Source organism: Hemitrygon akajei, chromosome 6 (genome assembly GCF_048418815.1).
Source record: "Hemitrygon akajei chromosome 6, sHemAka1.3, whole genome shotgun sequence".
In the NCBI taxonomy this organism is placed as follows: Eukaryota; Metazoa; Chordata; class Chondrichthyes; order Myliobatiformes; family Dasyatidae; genus Hemitrygon; species Hemitrygon akajei.
In genome coordinates, this window is record NC_133129.1 from 70,977,163 (window position 1) to 70,992,878 (window position 15,716).

Sequence of the window (15,716 nt, forward strand, 5' to 3'; positions counted from 1 at the left end):
AGTGGGACTGAGTGTTAATGTTGTGGTCTTCTGCTGCTGTATTCCATCCATTTTAAGGTTCACGGTGTTGTGTGTTTAGAGATGCTCTTCTGCACACCACTATTGTACTGTGCAGCTATTTGAGCTACTGTCTCCTTCTTGTCAGCTTAAATCAGTCTGGTCATTCTCCTCTGAACTCTCTCATTCACCTGCAGAAGTGCCACTTACTGGATTTTTGTTTCACTTTTGTACCATTCTTTGTAAACTCTAGAGACTGTTGTGTGTTGAAATTCCGGGAGATCAGTAGTTTTTAATGTACGTAAACCATCACTTTTGGCACCAACAATCATTCCACGGCCAGAGTCACTTAGATCATATCTCTTCCTCATTCTTATGCTTGGTCTGAATAACAACTGAACCTCTTGACCATGTTTGTATGCATTGATTTTCTGCCACACGATTGGCTGATTAGATATTTGCATCAGCAAGCAGGTGCACCTAATAAAGTGTACCTAATAATGTATCCACTGGGTGAAATATGCATAACTACGATGGTGCTAGAGAGCAGCTTCTTCAAGCTCATCTGCAGAAACTGTTTAATTTCTATATTTAATGTTGCGTTTTCACTTTTTGAGGTGGATGGGGTTCTGTCAGTATCCTTGACCTGCAGCTGCACTCAAACTTAGGTTCTTTACAGCAACAAGACCCCGCTCCAGGGCTCACCAATCAGCCGTTTTCCGATATCCTATGGAAGCAGCCTGGAAGATGAGGGCGCTTTCAGGGTTCTGGGACTTCGCCGCCCTGTGGACAAACCAGTTGTATGCCAGTGCCACTGACTAAAGTGTCGTGGGAGAAAATGGAATATCAGGAACAGTGGATCAGCTGTCGGAGGTCTCTGTACTCGGCAAACAGCTCTTCTGCTTTCTCTCGTTAGTGGGGGAGAATTTTGTGTCAATTCTCGAGTCGGAGGACTTAAAGAAGAAGTGATGTGGCTGACTTTAACACTGTAAATCAGTGACCTGTTTTGCTTTTGTCTCTCGTCTCACTGAGTTACACCTCCTGCCCCTTTTTTAGGGAGGGAGCGAGAGAGCGTGTGGTATGTCGAATTGTTGGGTGAACGATTAGTTTTTGTTGTACTGCAGATCATGGTCTCTCTTGAGGGCTTTGCTATTGCTTGCTTGGTGGGTGAGGGCTGCTGATTTTCTTTGCTGAAATGGGTGGGGGAGGGGGAGTGTAAATGCTTTGCTGCTGTTTGTGTGTGGGGGGAGAAGGGGCCTTTGGGTTTCTAATGTTTTTACTGCCTCTCATTCTTTGGGGTTCTCCTGTTTTCGTGGAGCAAGAATTTCAGGGTGTATATTGTACCCATTTTCTGATATTAAATGGAACTATTGATTTACTGAGTGTATATACTAGACATCCTTCTCATGATTGGATTTTATAACCAACTAGTAGCTTTATTCACACTGTTACTGAGACTTTTTTGAAGTCCAGATTTATAATTACTTAACTTTAAATTTCCCATCAGATATGGTAGGAATTGATCTCAGATCTTTGGATCAATGGCTGACGAATCTGGCTGGTAGCCCAGCAACTTAACTTCAATTCCACTTTGATGTAAAGTAAAAGGCATAGCAATCAATTGTGCATAAACACGAGGCCAATAGTGATTGCTGAGGAATGATTGATTAATTCACATGGGGATTCCTGAGTTTGTGATAAAAGGCAGCCTCGGTATAGTAACTGCAATTTGAGCTTTGAAGTCAAGACAGGAGTCGGGCAAGGTTGAGTGATGTCAACAATTTTGTTTAAACCGGTGATTGACTGGGTTATGAGGCAAACAATGAAATATGAGCAGAGAAGCATTAGGTGGACTCTATTCTCTGCTTTAGAAGACCTTGACTTTGTGATGACCTCACATTACTATCACATACACATCAGCACATGCAAGAGAAAACTCAGTGCTTGTGTACATTTGGCGGACAGGTTGGACCCAGAGTCAGGCAAAGAAAGACTGAGACCATGACCTGCAACGTAGAGTCTCCTCCTCCCATTAAGGCAGTCGGCATCAACTTACATGGCGCCTACCCAGACATTCAGCAGGTTGGTTGGACCAAGGACGACATCCGGTGCAGACTCAGCATGTGAATCAACCAAGTACAGTCTTCACACCAAGGTGAAGCTGTACCAGAGCATTGTTCTATCCACACTCTTGTACGGGTCAGAATGCTGTTGTATGACAGAATGAATGACCTTGCCAAGCTGTCGTCATTCCACACCATGAGCCTCCAGAAGATCATTTGTATTTTCTGGCCATGAAGGATCTCCAACCACGCTCTATTCCTTCAGTGTCATCAAGAATACATGACTACAATCATCATGAGGATACACTGGAGGTAGATTGGGCATGAGATGTCAAGAGAGACCAACTTCATCATCATGACAGCACTTCATAAGACCTCTGAAGGGCAGGGGAAATGTGGGAGACCAAAGACAACTTGGCCCCGTACTGTAGAGGTGGAAATGAGGATCCTGAACCACACCTGGGGCACGATAGAGAAGATGGGCAAGGACAGCCAGAGATGGAGGACCTTCATTGTTGCCCTAAGCAGTAACAGCATAATGGGCAGTAAGTAAGTCAGTCAGTACAGTAAAGAACAAGGGGCCTTAAGATGGCTTCTCTATATTAACCCCATTGCCGATTATAATCAGTTCCCTGAAAACATGATGTAAATGTCTCCACAATGATCCACAAGAGAATTTTGTCAGATATACAAACATGGCCCATGCCTGTAACTGCCCAGCCATATTTCTGGAGCAGTGTGAAGTAATTCAGAAATTATTGATCAGAGACACACGAGATTCTGCAGATGCTGGAAATCTTGTGCGACAATCTGCAATATGCAGGAGGAACTCAACAAGTCAGGCAGCATCTATGGAAGAAGATAAATAGGAGGGTTTCAGCTCAAAATGCCAATTGTTCATTTCAATCTATTGATGCTGCACGACCTGCTGAGTTCCTCCAGCAATTCTGTGTATGTGTCACAAATAGTCATTCTTGCATTTCACTCTTGATAATGATTCCAGTTTTATATGACGTCTGACCATGGAAAATGAATGTTATCGGTAATGTGTCCAAGAGTCCATGCTAACCATCAAGTTCCCATTCACACCAATCCCACACCAATTCCATTTTTCTTCTACCCTCTTTCTCATCAGCTCTGCCCTGATTCTATCCTTCCCCAACACACTTGCAACAACTTAATCAACCTGCACATCTTGGAGAAGTGGGAGGAAACCAGAGCACCTGGAAAAGCCGAGTGGTCACAGGGTGAATGTGAAAGGTTGATCCAGATTGCACCAGTAGTTAGAGATGAAACAGAGTTGCTGGAGCTGAGAGGTAACAGTTGTATCGTGCTGCCCACATGCTACAATGATTGGACTCCAAAAGTACTTTATTGGGTTGTGAAATTAATCACAGAAACCCAAGAGGCTTTCTGTGTTTCCTCCAGTGGAACACGCCAATCCAGAACTCCAATCAGTTAGTCTTTAAACAATTCCCATATATGAGATAAGGACTTATTCATTAGCCAGTATTGCTAATCAACAACATTTAACTCCAGTCATCCTATCATTATTTGCTCTTCCCCAGTTCAGATCCTTCTGAGTTTATCCTTACTCATAACTATCTTCGAGCATAATGAACTGTGGTCACTATTCACAAAATGTTCACTCCCTATCAGTGTCACAACCACAGATTCGGCAGCGCAGTAGATACGGCAATTGCGCTTGTGAATTTGCATGTGTCAGGTAATTATTATTTAATCGTGATAGTATTTAACTACATTCTTATCATTGTAGTGCTTGTTGAGACTTGGACAGAGCATAGCAAAGCTTCGCTGCTGTTTTGCATTCAGCCTTTCCAGAGCCATTGGACTTTCAAAATCAACTGACTCTGAAGACTAGCGGTATTTGTTTAATGTTTAGATATTCTTTTCAGCCGCAGTGTAGGCTTTGTTTCCCTTTTGAGAGTTTTAGTTATCGGCCCTGTTTGGCCAAGCATTTATTCTTTTATTTTCCTTTTCTTGAATTTGTTATGATACTAGCCCCCTCCTTTGTGAGAATCTCAAGAGCCCTAGTGAAGGGGGGGTGGGGTCAATGACCCAAGAGAAGAGAGAGACGTGCTGAATAGACACAGGAAATGGGAGAGAGAGAGACGTGCTGAATCCCGCGTTCCACCGGGATGCAGAATAAGGCGACCTTGACTATTGTCTCATGAAGACCACGTGTAAAGCCCTCGGGCAAAGTGGGCTGGTTGAGAGAGAGATTGATACCTGCGATCCCGTGAGGAAGTATAAAGGAGGGTCTGGGGGGGGGGACGACCCCTTCAGACGCACCAAGGAGACACGATAGCGATCCCGTCGTAGCGGGAAGCCATTTTGAAGGAAGCCACGTGCGTTAGATTCCGAATCGGGAGTCTGTGGCTGGAATCACGGAAAACTGCTTTTAACTAACAACAGGGAAGCCTGCTCCCCTGATTCCACGGCTTTGCTTCGTAAGGACCCGGGCAAGTGTTCCTTTTCTCACCAATCTCTCTCTCTCTCTCCAACACGGGAAACCCAGCGGTTCCCAAGAGGCTGAAGCCTGCAGACTTCTGAATGACTTTTATATTTCCAAATGGACAATATATTATCCCCTAGACAACGATAGAGCTTATTTCTGATTGATTATTACTATACCTGCGCTTTAGATTGAGTATTGACGACGTATGTTATCTAAATGTTTGTATTAACCTTACGTTTGTGCCCCTTTATAAATAAAAACGTTTAAAAATTGTACCATCAGACTTCAGCGGACCTCTCTATCTTTGCTGGTAAGTGATCCAGTTACGGGATACGTAACAAATTAAAGTCTGTGAACTATTGACCTGTTTCATTGTCTCTCACTCCGCACTTGGGCCATTTCTGAACTGGTGGTGATAATCAGATCTGTCACCTGACTAGGCTCATTCCCCAAAACCAGATCCAATATGTTTTCTTAATATGTTGAACTGTCCACATATTATTTCAAGAACTCCTCTTTGATGCATTGAAAAGGTCCCGCTAATCTAAACTTCTTGCATGAATGAAGTTCCATTCAATACTGGGGATGTTGAAGTTCCCCATTATGACAACCCAGTTGCTTCTGCACCTTTCCAAAATCTGTCTACACATCCGTTCCTCCAACTCTTCGTCAATTTTGGGGAGCCTTTCGTATAATCCCATCAGAGTAATTGCACCTTTCTTATTCTGAGCACAACCCAAATTGTCTCTTTTGATAACCTCTGAAGTGTGTTCATCTCTAAGTACTGCTGTGACATGTTCCCTTATTGGTAGTATAACTCCACTTCTTTAACCCCCCCATCTATCATGTCTAAAACAACGAAACCTAAAAATGTTAAGCTACTGGTCCTATCCCTCATGCAACCAGGTCTCTGTAATGTCCGTAACGTTCAGCATCTTCAACATGATAGTGTCCAGTCCTTCCCTTTATATTTACTGATATCACCATCACTTAATCTGCAAATATCTACATTATGGGGCCACTATTAACCAGGTACTTAACTGGGCAGGCCACGAAAATGCCAAGTCTGCAAGAACAGATCAGGAGATGCGTATCCAGTGACTCACCTCTTCACATCCCAAAGCCTTCCCACCATCTATAAAACACAACCCTAGAATATGACAGAATCCTCTCCACTTCCCTGGTTCAGCATGGTTCCAGCAACACTAAAAAAAGCTTAACATTATCAAAGACAAGGTCATTTTCTTGCTTAGGGCCTCATTCACTATAACATTCACTTGCATTACACTATGGCTCCACTGGGTCCCATTTATAAAGTTCATTGTATTAACTTGTCAACACTTCTTTGACTGACACTTCAAAACTATGACCTCAAAATGGAAGCACATATATCACCATACTATCTCTTTCAGACTTTAAATAATTTTGAATTGGATATAGATTGCTGTCTTTTCAGTGTTGCTGTATCAAAATCCTGGAACTCCCTCCCCAACAAGACTATAGGAACAGCTTTGCCAAGAAAAGTTTGGCCCATCAAGTCTGCTCTGCCATTTCATCATGACTGATCCATTTTCCTTCTCAGCCCCAATTTCCAGCTTTCTCCCCATATCCCTTCAGGCTCTAACTGTATATGTCTATATATCTGCTCTTAATTGACTGCTTGATATTGGCACACGTTTGGGAATGTTGAATTAGTCAAGAATATTCCTTCTCAGTAGTCCTGAATAACCCATCAGTGTGTGTAAGCTTTGCCAACATTAACATGTCAAATTTAATATACTGAAGACTTCTCTCCTCCCTTCACTTTTGACCTTACAAAAACAGGAAATATCACGGAACTGTACACTAGGTCTGGTAAAAAGAAAATCATGCACTATCATGAGAATGATACTCCCACAACACAGATAGTTATAGAGTAATGGAGTCACAGCATTACACAGCAAACAAATAGGTCCTTCAGCATACCATGTCAATGCTGGCTACCAAATACCTTCCTTTACAAATCCCATTGATGACCAGTACCTGTTCCATAACTGTTTATGCAGCAGGGATTCATATGCTCATCGATATGCTTCTTAAAGGTTGTGAATGTACCTGTCTCCACCGCCCTCTTGAGAGGGTGTTCCTGATCCCAGCTGCCTTCTGAGTGAAAAGCTCTTCTCCTTTAAATCTTTTGACCCATACCCTAAACTTGCATCCTCTGGCTTTATGTACCTCAGCTTTTAGAGGAGTTTCCCATTCTCTGTTCTCCCTAAGTGCTTCATAATTTTATTTATTTACAGAATATCGAGTACTCCCCACAGGCAAACACCTAGCCTCTCCATTCTATCCTTAGAGCTGAAACTCTCCATCTCAGGCAACAGCCCAGTGATCTGTCTCTAACCCTTTCCAGTTCCACTGTGCCTTTCCTATAGTATGGTGCCCAGAACTGCACACACTTCTCAAGCTGGGGCCAAACCAGTTACTTAGACTATTGAATGCCCTGTTGTATCTCAATGTTTTAGACTGTTGTATGCCCTAGCTAATGAGGGCAATGTTATGCCTGGCTCCTTTAACACTGTATCCACCTACACTGCCAAACTCAGCATTCCTTGTAGTTGTACACTAAAGTTCTTCAATAGATCCTAGAGCACGAGCCTTATTATTTATCATATGATACCCTTATGAGCCCTTCAGAGATGCAACACCGTACCTAACTGGATGAAATTCCATCTGCCATTGCTTTCCCTATCTTGTCAATTGATCAATATCATTCAGCTTTCTCCTTCTTTATCAGCAATAATACCAACTTTCATGTTAGTTGCAAGCTTAATAATCATACCTCCTACATTACCTCCTATTCCTCCGAGCAGTAAAGGTTCCCGCACCGATCCCTGTGGAACACCATGATCTTAGGCTCTTTTCCACCAACACCCTCTGCCTCCTATTACTAAGCCAACTTTAGGATCAAATTGCCAAGTTGCAATAAATCTTTATCTTGTGATGTGAAGTCAACACACTGGATGCATTATCAAGAATGTCTTAACCAAAAGTTCATTCCTTCACTTCTAGCACTTTTGACCATAATTATAGTCAGATAGCATCATCATCAGTATGTGCCATATCATAATGTGGGCAATCATGACCATGATTGTTCTTGGCAAATATTTCTACAGAAGTGGTTTGCCATTGCTTTCTTCTGGGCAGTGACTTTACAAGACAGGTGACTTCAGCCATCACCAATACTCTTCAGAGATTGTCTGCCTAGTGTAGTGGTCGCATAACCAGGACTTGTGATATGCACCAGCTGCTCATATGACTATCCACTGACATGTAAATACAAGACAGTCATAAGTGAATACAATATAAAATTGAGGAGGAACCTCTTAACCTAGAAAGCGGTGGTACCATGAAACTCATGAGTCTAAGGAATGAGGAGGTGGATAGTTCAATACACTTTTGGAAAAGTTAAACAAAATGAAAAGGGGAAGGAGAGATAGGATGTAGAAATAAATCAAGTTAATGTAGATGGGAGGTGGCTGGCGTAGACTATGAATATTGTCAGAGACAAGCAGGCTCGTTGCTAAAGTAATATGTATATGAAGAACAACACACACGCAAAATGCTGGAGGAACTCAACAAGTATCTATGCAACATCTATGATGGGCAATAAGCAGTCAGGTTTTGGGCTGAAATCCTTCATCGGGACAGATTAGTTTGATTTACCTTTGACTCATGATTTGCTGCCTCATAAAAGAATCTGCCCAACTCACCTTGTCTTCATCTTTGCTTTAACCTTGTTGGATTTCTAAATTTTTTAAGGGCAGTTTTATTGGAACGAAGCTGAATCCTTGCCTCTTCCAATACTCATTTCTCTGGGGTCTTGCCAAATCCAATGACTTATCCGAATGATAATGTCTTTTTTATATCCCAGTGCTATGTAATACCACTAATTCTTCTCAAGAGAAAAGTAATCTTTTTAATCACTTTTCTCCTTAAGTCGATTATCTAGTTGGGGAATCGTCTTCCTTTACTCAATGTTTGTTTTGCCTTCACTCGTGGGATAAAGGCATAAACTTTGGTATCATTTAATTATTATGTCTGCATTTACTTTATCTGCCCTTCTATTTACTTAGCTTATGGTAATATCCTGCCCTAGCGGCCTTCCACCATTGTCCAATGATAAGAGCAACACTGAAACATAAATCATGGAAAGGAATCACAGAATGACGCAACACAGAAAGGCTATTTGACCCCAGCTTGCTGCTGCTGGTCCTTCTGATTGTCACTGCATCACTGCACTGCTCTCTCTACCTCTCCCTGCAGTTTTTTCTGTGCACGTGTTCATCCCTTTTCTTTCCATTGTTATTATTGAATAAACTTCCACTGCCCATTCCAGCAGTGTGTTCCATATGTGTTGAATAATACTCCATAATGATGGTGAGATACCATCATATAAAAAGGATTAAATGAAGTAATGGATCAATCATATTTTGACCTTTGACTGAAGCATCGAATCATTACAAATTACAGAGTGGAAGAAAGCCATTTTGCTCTTGTATTCTTTCCAGAAAAAAAGAGTAGAGCTATGTTAGTTATTTTCCAGCTTCTAGTCTGCAGCCCTGTGAAGTGTTTACTCATCTAAATGTGAGGAAGGTTTCTGCCTCGATCACACTTTTAGGTAGTTAGCTCCTGAACCCTTTGCTATTTGATGTAAATATTTATTTTTCCCCAACTCAACTCACATTCTTCCACCAGATGGCTAAACCGTTCTGGTTACTGACCTCTCTCTTGAAGGGAAATAATTCTTTACAAAAGCAGCCCAATTCAAAATAAAGACACACTGCATATTAATATGAAATTCCATAGTTGTCCATTGAATAATTTCAGCATACTTTGAAAATAATTAAATTAGTGGACAATGATTTACACTGTTCTCTAGTGAGCGTGACTGAACATTACAATGTGCCGGTTTTCATCTGTACCTGAAACTCCCACCCAATTAATCAATTCCAAGATATTTCATCAAATGGCCTCTCAAAACAGAAAATGCCAGGGGATAAAAACACTCAGCAGGTTCTCATTTTTCTCACTCTCATCTTTAATATTTGCCTTACCTTTGATTCTTACTTTTAATTGCCTGGTCCACCTTGCTCTCATCATTGGTTCATCCTCAAAGTGCCTCACATCTATTGGACAACATACACATCTTTTCTTACCTCTCTGGACCAATCTGGCTGCCATCTTACTGAGTCTGTGTTTTCTCTCCACTGATTCTTTGTGAAATAGAGTTCGAGTGAAGCGTTGAATGGGAAAATACTTTCAATTCCCTCTTGGATTTTTTTTCCAGTCACTCTCAAGAAATTAACTTACAATTCCAGGACAGTGACTCACATATATTCCTCAGATTGAGTTCAACATTATTTCCAAATTGCCAATCTTTAAATGCCAGTGTCCCACATCAGAATTTTAAATTGCAATAATTATTATTTTATAGGTTTTTGATTTGCAATTTACTGTGTTATTTTGTTCTTCGGCCTGGCAACCTTGATGTAACCCACCTCTGTCACCATCCTTTGAGGCTACACGTGCTATGTCTTTTAGCAGCAGTCAGATAATTTCTGTAAGGATGTTTCAATCACTTAACTTTGGCTCTTATGTGTCCTCTTCCCATTACTACCATCAGGGAGGAGGTACTGGACCCTGATGACCCGCACTCAATGATTCAAAAACAGCTTCTTCCCTGCCACCATTAAATTTCTGAATGGTCCTGAATGGTTCATTTTTTACATTTTTTTTGTGATTTTTGGCAATTTTATGTCTTTGCGCAGTACTGCTGCCACAAAACAAAAAAGACTCATGTCATATAAGACAGACTTAAAACTGATTGTTTTGATTCTGATCTTCTTAGTGATGGAAGTCACAGGTTTGAAGGTGCTATTGGAATCACTTTGCTGGAATGAACTTTGCAGCAGAGTGTGTTGTTGGGTAGTGAAATTATATTTACATAGGACCGTGGTTAAGGTGCTGTTAAGAAAGATGGGAGATGTTGGAGCTGTACACATCCAGGCAAGTGTAGAGTAATTTATCAAGCAACTGATTTGTCAAATGTGGAAAACTTCACTATGATCTTCTTTGGGGTACTGGTATTCTTGTCCAGAATGCTCACAACCTTTAATAAATAAAATGAGAGTTTCCCTTTTTTTCTGTCATTATGTATACAGCTGCCAGAAAGACAACAAATTTTATGATTTCATGCTGGTGATATTAAACTTGATTTTGATTTTGATTCCCTGCTATACTCTTTATTATTTATGTCCATTGTAATAATCTTCCTTCACTTTCTCATTAACATAAGTAATTGTACTGTTTGACAGGACTAATAATTCATTAATATTATTGGTCAGAGTATATGATAGAGCTATGCAAATCTTTTCTTTACAGAGCTCCTGGGACTAGGATATCCATAATGAAACCCATATATTCCATATTCAATATATTGGAAGAATATCCTAGATAAGCTTAAGGAACTATCAAAAATAAATAATTAGATACTTGAAATGTAACATCTTTTTGCAATTAATAGGAACCAGCATCAACCAGTTGACCTTGAAAAATATCTACTTTTCATCTATTCAACTCTACCTTCCTGCTTTACCAATTTTGAAAAAATTATTCATCAAGGTGAAAAGTATTGACATTCAGTGCAGGTAAAAATCAATGAATGGGCATTCACAATCATCAGAATAGAGAATTCCATAGATTTGCCACAACCTGAGTGAAGAAACCTCTCTTCATTTTGATTACAAATGGACAATCCTTTATCTTGGCACATTGACTCCCCCTTTCCTTCATTTTTTCTTGAGACAGGATACACAGTATTTCAAGGTCTATCAAGATTTTTAAGAATGTTTATGAAACTGTAAAATTTAGTGAGCATAAGCCTGGAACTGGAAGAACTCTGGATCATTCGGGAGTCTGAGAAAGTGATAAGTATGATATATAGAGAAGTAGTTACACCCAAGGTGCAGGACACAGGGCATTAGGCAACAGTCAGGAAGGGAAATAGGGTTAAACAGCCAGTGCAGAGTACCCCTCTGGCCATCCCTCTCAGAAATAGGTAATATTATTGTTGGTAGTGTTGGGGAGATGACCAAGCAGAGGAAAGTTGCAGCAGTCAGGTCTCTGGCACTGAGTTCGTGGTCTAAGGTAGAAGGAGATGAATTATTAACTTCAAACTTTCTGCATAATCACTCAAAGAGTTGCACTGCATGTGCATGTAACGAGAGCTTTATAACTCATCTCCTTCTCCCTACCCCACAAACTTATCAATCACCCCTGCTGTGGACACTTTCTGGAGGTCCAAAATCCGTATGCTCCACTACTGCTGGGCTAAGTGCATAAATGTAGGAGGGGACTATGTTGAAAAATAAATGTGCTAGGTTTTCTAAAATTGACTCCTTCTACCTTAGGCCACAAACTTATCAATCACCCCTTGTAAATATCAATGACATAAGTAGGAAGAGTGGTGAGGTTCTGTAAAGTGAGTTCAGGGAGTTAGGTGCTAAGTTAAACCACCGGGCCTCCAGTTTGTGATCTTAAGGTTGTTACCCACGCCATGTGCTAGTGAAGCCAGAAATAGGAAGGTTATGCAGTTTAACACGTGGCTAAGGAGTTGGTGTAGGAGTGAGGGCATAACATTTTTGGATCTCTTTGTAGATTTGTTCCTCTAAATCTCTTGGATTGTTGGGTGGTCTGTAATATTGGGCTCTCTTCCAGGGAAGGTGGGACCTGTACAGAAGAAGGGTTTTCACCTGAACTGAAACCAAGAAGGTTTGGTCATGCTGCATGGTGGGGTTCAAACCAGAGTTGCAGGGGGACAGGAACGAGAGTGCCAGAACAGTTAGTTGAGTGGTTGTGGAGGCAGATGTTCTTAAGACTTCAGACAAAGTAAGGAACCAAAAGGTTGAGCATAGTGCCACAAATGTACAGAGCTGCATATATTTCAATGCAAGAAGTATTGTAGGAAAGTCACATGAGCTCAGGGCATGGATAAGCACATGGAATTATGACATTGTAGCCATTAGTGAGACTTGGTTGCAAGAAGGACAGGACCGGCAGCTTAATATTCCAGGGTTCTATTTTAGATGTGACAGGGTGGGAGGGATTAAAGGACAAGGGGGTGGTGGTACTAGTTGGGAAAAATGTCACTGCAGTGCTTAGTCAAGATAGGCTGAAGAATTTGTCTAATGAGGTGTTATGGGTGGAACTGAGAAATAAGAAAGGTATAACCATGTTAATGGGATTATATTAGAGCTACCCAACAGTCTGAGGGATTTAGAGGAATAAATTTGCAGAGAGATTGCAGACTGTTGCAAGAAACATAAGGTTGTTATAATAGTAGGTGATTTTAACTTTCCACATGTTAACTGGGACTTCCATACTGTCAAAGGATTAGATGGGATAGAGTGGGTCAAATGTGTTCAGGAAATTTTCCTTGATCAGTACGTAGAAGTCCCTACAAGAAAGTGTGTGACACTTGATCAACTATTATGGAGTGAGACAGGGCAGGTGACAGAAGTTTGTGTAGGGGCACATGTTGCATCTAGCAATCACAGTACCATTAGTTTCAAAGTAAATATGTAAGAAGATAGGTCTGGTCCGTGGGTTAAAATTCTAAATTGGAGAAAGGCCAATTTTGATGGTATCAGAAAGGATCTGGCAAGTGAGGATTGGGACATGCTGTTTTCTGGCAATGGTGAACTTAGTAAGTGGGAGCCTTAAAAAGTGAAATTTTGAGAGTACAAAGCTTGTATGTGCCTGTCAGAATGAAAGGTAAAGATAACAGGTTTAGGGAACCTTAGTTTTCAAGACGTATTGAGACCTTGGGTAATAAAAAGGAGATACATAGCAGGTATAGGCAGGTAGGACAAATCAGATGCTTATGGAGTATAAGAAATGCAACAGAACACTTAAAAAAGAGATCATGAGGGCTGAAATAAGGCATGAGATTGCCCTGGCAGACACGGTGAAGGCAAATCCTAAGGGATTTTACAGGTAGATTAAGAGCAAAAGGATTGCAAGAGACAAAATTGATCCTGTGGAAGATCAGAATGGTAATCCAAATGAGGGGCCAAAAGAGAAGGGGAAGAACCTCAATGATTTTTTTGCATCTCTATTTATGCAGAAGATGGACACACAGTCTATAGAAGTGAGACAAAGCGTCATTAACTTATACAGATTACAGACAGGAGGTGTTTGCTGTCCTGAGGCAAATTAAGGTGTTCCCTCAGACCCTGGGGGAGGCAAGTGCAGAAATTGCCAGGGCCCTAGCAGAAATATTTAAAGCATCCTTAGGAACATTTGATGTACCAGAGGATTGGAGCATAGCCAATGATGTTCCACTGTTCAAGAAAGGCTCTAAAAATAAATCAGGATATTATAGGCTGGTAAGCCTGACAACAGTAGTGGGAAAATTATTGGAAGATATTCTGAAGGACTAATATGTAAGTATTTTGAGATTCATGGACTGATTAAGGATAGATCATGTCTAATTAGTCCTACAGAGATTTTTGAGGAAGTTACCAGGAAAGTGGATAAAGGCAAGGCATTGGATGTTGTCTACATGGACTATAGCAAGGCAGTTTGGCAAAGTCTGCATGAGAGATTGTTCAAGAAGTTCAGTCACTCAGCATTCAAGATGAGGAAGTAAATTGGATTAGACATTGGCTTTGTGGGAGAAGACAGGTAGTGGATGGTTACCTCCCTGACTGGACACCTGTGACTTGTGGAATTCCGCAGGGGTTGGTGCTGGGTCCATTTTTGTTTGTCATCTATATCAATGATCTGGATGAAAATGTAGTAAATTGGATCAGCAAATTTGTGGATGACACCAAGATTGGGGGTGTAGTGGACAGTAGGGAAGGCTATCATGGCTTGCAGTGGGATCTGGGCCAACTGGACAAATGGGCTGAAAAATGGCAGGCGGTATTTAATGCAGACAATTGTGAGGCGTTGCACGTCGGTAGGACCAACCAGGGCAGGACTTACTCAGTGAGTGGTATGGAACTGCCGAGTAATGTAGAATAATGGCATCTGGGAATATAGCTTTATAACTGGTTGAAAGTGGCATCTCATGTAGATAGGGTCATAAAGAAAGCTTTTAGCACGTTGCCCCTCATAAGTCAAAGTACTGAATACAGGAGATGAGATACTTTGTTGAGTTGTATCAGAGCAAAATTGGCTTCTAGTCAAGTTGATGCCTATGTACAATACTCCTTCAGTCCACATTTTCTGGATAGATCATGAAACTGTATATTTCATTTTTTAAAATGTCTTTTACATTTGTTTTTTGTCTTGAATGTGATTCTGGAACTGTTGGAGTCTGTGATTTGCAGCCTGTGATTGGAGATCGTTTGGGTGTTCTGGCACTTTGCAGTCTCTGAGGGGATTTCAGGAGGGAGAGGCAGTGTGTGTGAATCTTGTGGTGAGAAGGCTGCGAGCTGATGTTCGACTCCATTTCACTGATTAAAGCTTCCATTGTTTGCTGATTAAAGTGACAAGGGAGATTGAAACACCATCTGCTTGCCTTTTTATTGTTGGGGTTTGCCCCGCTGCCACAGAGGGGAGATTGCTTTTTTATCACTGGTGAGATCACTCTGTTTTTACTGACACCAGCTTGGAGCATAAAACAAACTGCTGGAGGAACTCAGCAGGTCAGGAGGCACCTGTTGATGGAAACCAACAGATGTCATTTCTTGTCGAGAACCTTCATCTTGACCTCAGCCAACAACTGTCCATTTCCCTCCACAGATGTTGCATAAGTTCCTCCAGCAGTTTGTTTACCTCTCCAGATTCCAGCATATGCAGTCACCAATGTCTCTAGGTTCTTGTTATGGTCCTGCTGTTTTGATTTTAATTTCCTCAGGATCACCAGTTATTTCCTTTTGTGTCCCATTACCATCCACTTCTGCCTTGCACCACTTGTTTTCCACTCTTTCAGAAGCTTTCTGTTTAGTTTGCTTATCAATGCAGAAGCTCCTAATCTGGTTTCTATAGTGGAGGCCATGCTTTGCATACTGCTTGCCAAATTCAGTTCCATTCATGCAGCTGAGCCAACATTGGACACTTGATACAAACAACTGGATGAATGTATTCCCTATTTTTATTAACAACATTTTCTAGAGCTCACCCTCTAG

General features: G+C 41.2%; 1 protein-coding gene across 1 annotated transcript in view; it reads right to left on the minus strand.

The window, feature by feature from the left end:
* LOC140729162 (PALM2-AKAP2 fusion protein-like) overlaps nucleotides 1-15,716 on the minus strand; it is a 543,495-nt gene that overhangs the window by 513,782 nt on the left and 13,997 nt on the right. The window lies entirely within an intron of this gene.